This window comes from Lithobates pipiens, unplaced genomic scaffold (genome assembly GCF_037356315.1).
Source record: "Lithobates pipiens isolate NorthernLeopardFrog02 unplaced genomic scaffold, aLitPip1_a1.2 Scaffold_1, whole genome shotgun sequence".
Classification (NCBI taxonomy): domain Eukaryota; kingdom Metazoa; phylum Chordata; class Amphibia; order Anura; family Ranidae; genus Lithobates; species Lithobates pipiens.
Window position 1 is genome coordinate 80,931,451 of NW_027507685.1, and position 6,917 is coordinate 80,938,367.

Consider the following 6,917-nt stretch of genomic DNA (forward strand, 5'->3'; position numbering starts at 1 on the left):
AACAGGTAATACAATTGTGTTATAGGTAATTATGTTCCAAAGTGGATTAAGAAAAACAAAAATCACTTTGTTAACCACTTAAGGGCTGGAAGGATTTACCCCCTTAATGACCAAGTAATTATTTGCGATACAGCACTGCGTCGCTTTAACTGACAATTGCGCAATCGTGCGACACTGTACCTAAACAAAATATATGCCCTTTTTTTCACACAAATAGAGCTTTCTTTTGGTGGTATTTGATCCCCTCTGCGGTTTTTATTTTTTTTTAAAAACATATATATGTTTTACTTTTTGCTATAATAAATATCCAATAAATAATTTCTTCATCAGTTTAGAAGAAAATATGTATTCTTCTACATATTTTTTATATCAAAAAATTGCAGTAAGCGTATTTTGATTAGTTTGCACAAAAGTTATATCATCTACAAAATAGGGGATATATTTATGGCATTTTTTTTTACTCGTATGGAGATGATCAGCAAGTATTGGCAGGACTGTAACATTGCAGCAGGCAGAACGGACATTTTTGACACTTTTTTGGGACCAGTGACATTCTTACAGTGATCCGAGCTAAAAATATACACTGATAAATGACTCTGGCAGGGAAGTGGTTAACACCAGGGGGCGATCAAGGGGTTAAATGTGTCCTAGAGAGGTGTTTCTAACTGTGGGGGGAGTGGACTGATTGGGAGTACAGAGAGGTCGCTGTTCCTAATCACTAGGAACAGATGATCTCTCAGTACTCCCCTGACAGAACGGTTATCTGTTTGTTTACAATGGCAGATCCCTGTTCTGCCTGTCTGACCGGCGATTGCGAGTGGACATCGCAGCCATGCATCGGCTTCCCTGCTGTGCAGAGGGTGCGCACGTGCCTCTGGCAGCATGCACATGCCCGCAGTCTCACATACACGTAACAACGTACAGGTACGTCATTTCATTCAGGAGGGCTGCCTTGCTGCAGTATAGTTTCATAGTTAGTAAGGTTGAATAAAGACACCAGTTCAACCTGAGTGAGTGTCTACAATTGTCCCTATCCCTGCACACTCACATCAGTCGCTACCCTCAGGGAGCCCACAATCCAAGGTCCCCATTCATATACTAGGGCCAATTTTGGACAGAAGCCAATAAACCTACCTGCATGTCTTTGGATAGTGGGAGGAAACCGGAGTACCCGGAGGAAACCCATGCAGGCACAGGGAGAACATGCAAGCTCCAGGCATGTAGTGCCGTGGTTGGGATTTGAACCAGCAACCCTTCTTACTGCTAGGTGAGAGTGCTAAGCACTACGCCACTGTGCCGCCCTATATATGTATGCAGCGGGCGGTCCTCAACCACTTCGCGTCCACGCTATAGCCAAAAGACGGCTACAGCGCGGACGCTGTCTGCCGGGAGGGCGTCCCTGGATGTCCTCCCTTTAACTTAAACTCAAGTTCTGTGCTGGCCGTGTCCCCCAGACACAGCCAGTCACAGATCGCTGTAAACGGCCAATCACAGCAGCCGTTTACAGCGTGATCGTCGTGCCCAATGAGAGATGATCTCATATGTAAACATATGAGAATCATCTCTCATCACCGGCTATCCCTCCTCACACAGACAGCGTGTGAGGAGGGAGAGATGAACCGCTGCAGAGATGCAGCGCTTAGTGTAAAAAATAAATAAAAAATAAAACGAAAATAAAGTGCCCATCTGTCCCCACTGCCATCTGCCCCCACTGCCACCTGTCATCAGTGCCATCTGTCCCCAGTGCCACCTGTCATCAGTGCCATCTGTTCCCAGTGCTACCTGTCCTCAGTGCCATCTTTCCCCAGTGCCACGTATAAGTGCCATCTGTCATCAGTGCCACCTCTCATCAGTGCCACGTGTCATCAGTGCCACATAGTGCCATTTGTCATCAGTGCCATATCAGTGTCACGTGTCATCAGTGCCAGTATCAGTGCCATCTGTCATCAGTGCCACCTGTCAGTGTCACATGCCATCTGTTATCAGTGTCACGTGTCATCAATGCCAGGTATCAGTGCCATCTGTCATCAATGCCAGGTATCAGTGCCATCTGTCATCAGTGTCACGTGTCATCAGTGCCACATATTAGTGCCATGTGTCACCAGTGCCACGTATTAGTGCCATGTGTCATCAGTGCCACGTATAAGTGTCATCTATCATCAGTGCCACATATTAGTGCCATCTGTCAGAGTCACATGTCATCAGTGCCACGTATTAGTGGCATCTGTCATCAGTACCATCTGTCATCAGTGCCACATCGGTGTCACGTGTCATTGTCCTGGTGCTCCAGGGCCTTCAAAAGTGTAATAGGTAGTCAACAAGTTAGATGTGTAATTTATGCTCCTAGAACATGTGACGGTGCTCCCTGCATGTTGAGCCTCTCTATGTGGCCAGGCTGTGGAAAAGTCCCACACATGTGGTATCGTAATACTCATTTTTATTTTGGGGCATTATTTGTGGTATACAAATGCCATGTGAGAGAAATAACCTATTACAATGACAATTTTGTGGAAAAAATTAAAATAAAGTAAAAAATCTTCATTTTGCAAAGAATTGTGGGAAAAAAATGACAACATCAAAAAGCTCACCATTCCTCTTACTAAATACCTTGGAATGTCTACTTTCAAAAAAGGGGTCATTTGGGGGGTATTTGTACTTCCCTGGCTTGTTCGGGTCGCAAGAAATTAGATCGGCCACCAGTACATCAAATGTGATAAATTTTGTGTGATTTGCACCACAGCTTGTAGACCCTCTAACATTCACAAAGACCAAATAATATCCACTATTTTTACTAAAGATATGTAGCAGTATAAATTGTGGCCAAAATTTATGAAAAAAATTAATAATTTGCAAAATTTTATCAGAGAAACAAAGAAAAATTTGTTTTTTTTTCGACATTTTCGGTCTTTTTTCATTTATAGCACAAATAAAAAAAACAGAGGTGATCAAATACCACCAAAAGAAAGCTCTATTTGTGGGGAAAAAAGGACTAAAAATTCATTTGGATACAGTGTTGCATGACTGAGTAATTGTCATTCAAAGTGTGAGAGCACCGAAAGCTGAAAATTGGTGTGGGCAGGAGGGGTGTTTAAGTGCCCAGTAGGCAAGTGGTTAAGTGGTTAAAGCTACACTCCGGCCTTCCCTTCTGTCTTGCACAGTTGTACAGGCTATTCTCATCTACTGAAGTTGCTCACTCTGATTTCACTGCACCCTGTGAGCTTCTCAAAATGAGTATTAGAAACTGCTGTAAGTCAGATACATCCTACCTAATTTTCTGGCTAGAGATTTAAAAATCTTATGGGAAATCCACAATTTTACAGTTTTCAGCACAATTTTAGGTGAGTCGATATCTTTCATCTTCAAATGGGGACACCTGTTCCATTGACAACTGTCAAAGTCTGGATTTCCTCTTGCTATGGAAGATTTCCACTACTTTTCAAATACTTTGGATATGAAGTGAAGGGAAATCTTCCCGATGTAAACACAGAAATAAAAACCTGACAGGAGTACTAATCTTTGGAAAATTGAAAAAATATATATCTGGACTTCTCCATTGAAGTGGCAGCTCAGAATGTTGGAAGGTATGCATTATAAACGTGGAGCCACTTAAAACATTTAAAAAGGGCTCGGACAAATATGAAGACAAGCTGCAATATATGAATTCTGCACTTACTGTATATCAAAGAAACCAATGGGCTCAACTCTACATGATATAAGGTTAGAATTGATATGTTGCCTCGTGTCTTCATGTGGCCGAGTCTATTTTAAATGTCTTTAATTGACTCCACATTTATAATACATAACTTCTGAGCTTGTTTAGATGGCTGCCACTAATATAATTTTGTTAATTTTTGGAATACATGATGGAACATCACTTAGATTTTTAACTTTTTGTAAATTGTTGATACAATAAGCTTTTTCATTTTTTTTACCCCTCGTTATATATTAAGTTTTGCAGGTATGGTTCAGAAAAATGTGATCATAGCGCACTGCTAAGAGACATGGTCACTTCCAGCATCCTTTGTGGTTCTGATTTCCGAGGATGAAAGGTGACTTTACAGGATGTTAGTAGCTCCCCCACAAGACCACAAAGCTAAGTTCTACAAATAAAGACAGTTTTTAAAACCTAATTTAACTTTTCAAAAAGAATGCCAGCAACTCGATTGCTTCTTTTGCTTCCTGAGGAAGGCTTTTGCCGAAACATGTTAGCGCTTTGATGTCGCACTGCTGTCTGTGCTCAATAAAGGTGATTTAAAAAGAATCAATCGGGTTGCCGGCGTTCTTTTTGCAATTTTGATGTATGGGACACAATGGCCTGAGCACTGTTATTCAGCTCATCTTCCTATAAATCTAATATAATATATCATTTTCTAATGTAACTTTTAGTTTAAATCAGCCAAATGAACTTCAGGTACATCAAAATAAAAGACGTACAAAGCCTTGCAATTCATTTTCTTTAAAAAGCAGGTACATCCCAAGTAAAGAAGCCTAAACTCTGCCAGCACGCTGTATGTACCCTTGCCATCTGTGTGGAAGTAGTGGTCTCTCCTTAACACTTGCTTTATCTCTTGAAGGCCCACATTACCGCAACCGCGTGCATTACACAACATTACAAAACAGTTGAATGCACTGCCCCATTCACTTGAATTGGTCATGTTTGACTGTGGTAATGCCCACTGATGGTACCCTGTGGTATAATGGTTGTTGCTATAAGGAACCACATTTTCTAAGTATAACACACTCTGTAAGTCAGGTTTACTAAAATTCAAATGAAAAATCAGTTCATATGGGATCTTAGGTCCAAATAAATTGCTGCATATACCACTACCACACATACCATACTACTTCTGACAGTAGTCCCTCCACTACACATGATGTATGAAAGAGTAAGATGTTATTTTTCCACTCAGTTCTAATGTGAAAAGGAAATCCACTATCCTTGAATGATGCCTTTTCAAATGGATGGATTATCTAATGGATTTTCTTCTGGTTGCATCATTCAACTGTCTCATATGACCCACTCCTGGGTACCTGTAAACATCCTCCTAGCTCAATCATCAAACAGTCATAGCTGTCCTGGCTGGATCATCGGATAGCCTCAGCTTTCCTGGTGGGATCATGCGACGTTCTGCACTCTCCTCCTGTATCATCCAATAGTCTCAGCTGTCCTTCTGGATCATGCAACAGTCTCAAATCTACAGGATGGATCATTTGATGGTCTTAGATCCCACATGACCCAATTACAGAGCATCTGGGCACAGCCTCCTGGTTGGACCGTTCAACAGATCTCCTGGCTGGATAAGCCGGCAGTCTAAGCTCTCCTGGCTGGTTCATCCAACGTTCTTAGATCTCCTGGCCAGATCATCCAATGTTCTCAGCTCTATTTGCCAGATCAGCTGATGGGCTCCGCTCTCCTGGCCAGATCATGTGATGGTCTCAGCTCTCTTCTCTGGATCATCTGATGGTTTCAACTGATGTAATCAGCAGCTCAGCCTAAATTTTGACCACCCCCTGCAGTGTAGACCACCTGGCCAATGCGTAGGCATCCGGTTACCTCGCTAGATGTGAAAAAACCCCAGCACACCTTTTTTTTTTTTTTTTTGCAAGATAAGTGTTTTGGGGCTTCTCTTAGCATCTCTGAAATTAGGGAGTATGGTTGGCTGAGAATATGTTATTTTAATATAGGTCCATACTAAGATATCCAAAGATATTTAAGAAAGGTTAGATTCTACAACTATCAATAATCTTGTGGAATGCTTATGACATGCAAGTCACTTTAACAGCTCCTAGCACCTATTGCTGCTAGCAGGAAAGTTAATATTTGTAGAGGTTTCATATTTTAATTTTGAAGTGTGACATGTGTCACCTGATTAGGGAATGATCTTCCTGGAAATGGTGTATGCACAGAGAGATAAAAGCAAAACTCTCAGAAAGTTAAATGTGTTGGGTAGAAATAGAGGGTAGATGCTGGAGGAATAGTGATGATGCCCAGGAACATATGTATAGCTGTTTCTTGCAAAGATGCAAATGGAAACAAATAATATTGCCCTTTGGAGTAGAATGAGGGGGTAGATTTTGAAGAAATAGTAATGGTGTCCAAGAACATATGTATAGCTGTTTCTTGCAAGGCTGCAAATAGCACCTATCCTGCCCATGTGACTTTGACCTATAAGTCATAATGATATTCTTAGAAAAATTCCTTTGTTATCAGCCCTTATGTCACAGGTATAGCTCCAGGTTGTGTTTTTAGCTTCTTTGACTAAATCAACATTTGCTGATTGATAGCTACCTCTTGAGGGTATTTAACCCATCAATTAATTGTTTAACAGCTAGTTTTGCTTTGTCCTTGAACTATACTGACTGGTTCTGCATTCTGCATGGAATTGCCCACCCCTGACCCACTGAAGTCACACATGTATGGCATGCAAGACTGATCATTTAAAGTTACACTATGATGGTATTACAAATCTATGTGAGAAGCAGTTCTGCCAGAGCCCTCTAGGTAGATATCCCTATCAACCCTAAAATGCATATAGATAATGAATAAAAAATTATTACAGCTCTGTAAGCTGAGTAGACTCACTTGCCCTTCGCACCTGCACTTCTCCGTCTCTCCCTCTTTCCAGCGTCCTCACTTCTTACTCTAATCTCTCAGTTTACACTTGCCACTTCTACTGTTTATCAGCCCAGTTCAAAGACAGGTCCCGCCCTCTCCTTAAAGGAGACGAATGTCAACCTGCCACAAAAGGGTGCATGTGTAGAAGCATTGGCTGATTGTATTTTTTTTTTTTTTGCTTGTTCTCTAAGTAACAACGACACAACATCAACAGACCTGAGGGGAAAAAAGGACGCAATCAGTCGAAAAAAATGCAACCACAAAAAGACTATGAACAGATCTCAAACACTGAGTCAGTCCG

At 41.4% G+C, this 6,917-nt stretch overlaps 1 protein-coding gene across 3 annotated transcripts in view; it reads right to left on the reverse strand.

Moving 5' to 3' along the window:
- The window catches only part of VWA7 (von Willebrand factor A domain containing 7), a 149,809-nt gene extending 143,113 nt beyond the window's left edge, over positions 1 to 6,696 (reverse strand). For 2 of the 3 annotated variants that reach the window (XM_077460996.1, XM_077460977.1), the window contains exon 1: positions 6,584 to 6,696. The gene's annotated coding sequence lies outside the window, so the exon portion shown is untranslated. The remainder of the gene's footprint in view (positions 1 to 6,583) is intronic. The other variant, XM_077460986.1, reaches the window with a different exon arrangement.
- Between the last annotated feature and the right edge of the window lie 221 nt (positions 6,697 to 6,917).